This window comes from Tupaia chinensis, unplaced genomic scaffold (assembly GCF_000334495.1).
Source record: "Tupaia chinensis unplaced genomic scaffold, TupChi_1.0 Scaffold146140_1, whole genome shotgun sequence".
Lineage (NCBI taxonomy): Eukaryota > Metazoa > Chordata > Mammalia > Scandentia > Tupaiidae > Tupaia > Tupaia belangeri.
This window is the reverse complement of record NW_006205995.1, coordinates 2,339,030-2,342,046: the sequence shown is the minus strand read 5'-3', so window position 1 is coordinate 2,342,046 and position 3,017 is coordinate 2,339,030. Positions and strand designations below refer to the sequence as shown.

Here is a 3,017-nt window from a genome sequence, read left to right as displayed (position 1 = left end):
GGCCATCCCCCCTGGGGGGTGATATTTCTCGCATTCTGTCTCTCCATCTCTCTTTGTCTTTCTGGCAAGCGCACACACCCTATGGTAAAAGAAAAAAAAAAGGAATCAGGGTTAAAAACATGGGGGAGGCACTATACAGAGACACAACCATAACACAACTGGATAGACATGAGAAAGATCCTGGGTTTGTTTCCTGGGACCTCCCTGGGCATACCAGCGTCGGCCATGTGGAAGTCCAGTACCTTAACCACCATACCACCTGCTGGGCCCAAGGGACGACTAGACTTTGACTGTGTGATTTGAAAAGCTTGAGTCAGAGGCAGTGCTGTTTAATAAGACTTTTAAACCAATGCTGTCCAATAAAACATTTTTACTCTATTGTTTCTTTTGCTGTGCAGAAGTTTTTTTTTTTAATTAACTTTATTTATTTATTTATTTATTTATTTATTTATTTAAATTTCACCAGAGAGGGACAGAATGAGAGAGAGAGGGAAGAGAGGAAGCAAGCCAGCAGGTCTGAGATTGCAGTGTGGCCATCCCTCCTGCACGGTGATTTCTCACTTTCTCTCTCTCTGGTGAGCACATGTGCCTTATAGTAAAAACCTCTCTCTAAAAAGAAAAAGTCTGAACTTGAAACAGGTTCTTGGACTGTGGTTCATATTCTTGGACTGCGGTTCATATTCATCCGCTCATTCAACTTCAGCGCTCGTCTCATCCCCAGTAGCTCCCAGAGCTACTACCTTCCCCAGGAAGCTCTATGAGTTTTCCCAATTCAAACCTGGGCTTCTTCAGCATTTTTACTTTTTTTTTTTTGGAGAGGTTTTCACTGTAGGGTGCATGCACTCGCCAGACAGACAGAGAGAGACATAGAGACAGAAAGTGAGAAATCACTCCCCGGGGGTATGGCCATGCCGCAATCCCTTCTCCTCCATTCTCCTCTCGGGATCTTGGGCACACACGCACACGTGCCTGGCGTGAGTTTTAACCCACCAGGTCCAGGACGTGAACCGCGGTTGACTACGTGGGAGTCCAGCGACATAGCCGTTAGGCTAACTGCTGGTCCCAGCATTTTTACTTTTTTGACAAAGACATCATGGGAAGGATAGATTGACAAGCCTTTTCTATGTATTTTCCGATGCTATGTGGAATCAGTTTATTTACCACATCTTTCAAGTCACTCGTCTGCACCTTCTGGGTCAAGATTGCCATCATCTTCTTCCAGATTTGATGAACCTGCTGACACTGAGCTTAAGAGGTCTCTAAATCGTTGCATTTTTAAGTCAATTCAACACAGAAGAGATGAAGCAAATAATCATTGGTAGTCTTGACATCAACATGAGCTTCTGTCGTGGTCTGCCATTTTTTGACCGTGGAACACATTTTGTCCCAGGTAACATCTATGCCATGGATGTTAGTCCGGCAGTTTTTGCCCTGAACATTCTCAGTAATTAGCTTAAATTTCTTAAATACAACTTTATAATTCTGTAGATATGTAAGACTCACTCCAAACATATGGCCCTTAAGACCATCTGATGCAATTTTGGTTCCTTGAGTCCTGGTAACTAGTGTTTTCCCAATATTTTTTATGTTGAACGTGGCAGGTGCTTTCACGTCATACCAATCTTTTTTTATAAAATGAATCAACCACTTTCTTCTTGGCTCCTTTTTGCCACCTTTCATAAGGCGCTTATCCTTGCCAAACATGATGATGCTATTCAGAGAGTCAAAAGGCTACTGATTCAATTTTATTGCTTGTTATTGGTCCATGAAGGTTTTTCTAGTTCTTCTTGGTTCAATCTGCATATATTACATGTGTCCAGAATCTAGGTTCACTAGACTGGGTATATTATGTGCGTCTACGCCTAGGTTTTTAAGTTTGTTGGTGTATAGTCACTGATAGCTCTCCTTAATGTTCTTTTTTATTTTTAATTTCTTTGATGACTCTTTTCTTTCTTTCTCTCTCTCTTCTCTCTCTCTCTCTCTTTCTTCCTTCCTTCCTTCCTTCCTTCCTTCCTTTCTTTCTTTCTTTCTTTCTTTCTTTCTTTCTTTCTTTCTTTCTTTCTTTCTTTCTTTCTTTCTTTTTTTTTAAAGATCTTTGCCATAGAACATGTGTGCTCACTAGAGAAAGAGAGAAAGGGAAAGTGAGAAATTACCCTTCTTGGGACCAGCAGTTGCCGTAATGGCTATGTCGCTGGACTCCCATGTAGTCAACCATGGTTCAAGTCCCAGACCTGGTGGCTTAAAACTCACACTGGGTGCATGTGCATGCGTGCCCAAGATCCCGAGAGGAGAATGGAGGAGAGGGGACTGCAGCATGGCCATCCTCCCAGGGAGGTGATTTCTCACTTTCTGTGTCTCTATTTCTCTCTGTCTTTCTGGCGCACACACGCGTCCTATAGCAAAAACCCCTCCCTCCAAAAAAAGAAGTGAATGATTTTGGGGACCAGCAGGTGATATGGTGGTTAAGGTGGTGGACTCCCACATGGCTGACCACAGTTCAAGTCCAGACTCAGAGGTTTGCTTTCCCATTTTCTCTTTCTCTCTGTCTCTCTCTGGTCAAATTAAACACATAATGATGATAATAAATAAAATAAAATATATATATTTTTTTAAAGTGAATGATTTTTTTCTTTTTTAATCCACAGCTTCTTTCCATCAGACAGTGAATTCTATTGGGTTGTCTGGAAAGTCATGATGCATTTTTGCATAGAAAAACATAGAAAAATACGTCATGATTTTTCCAGTGGCCTAATATTTGGCCAGTGCAAGTATGGTTTTGATTTTCCACCTCTGTCACCATGAATCATGAGGAGCACACTCATCTCCATAGCCAGTGCCAGTGAGATCATGTCAGGTGTCTAGACCTTGCATGATAACAAGCTAAAGAAAATCACAAATAGAAAAATCATCTCGTCCTAATGTTTTTTTTTTTAATTTTTTTATAGACCCCCGATTTGTTTTTTTTTAACACCCATCATGCCATGAATTCATAGGGAATAGGTTCCAGTACTTCAGGC

At 41.4% G+C, this 3,017-nt stretch overlaps 1 pseudogene; it reads right to left on the bottom strand.

Moving 5' to 3' along the window:
* Positions 1-1,212, bottom strand: part of LOC102489651 (60S ribosomal protein L10-like) — a 2,707-nt pseudogene extending 1,495 nt beyond the window's left edge.
* Positions 1,213-3,017: the final 1,805 nt, after the last annotated feature.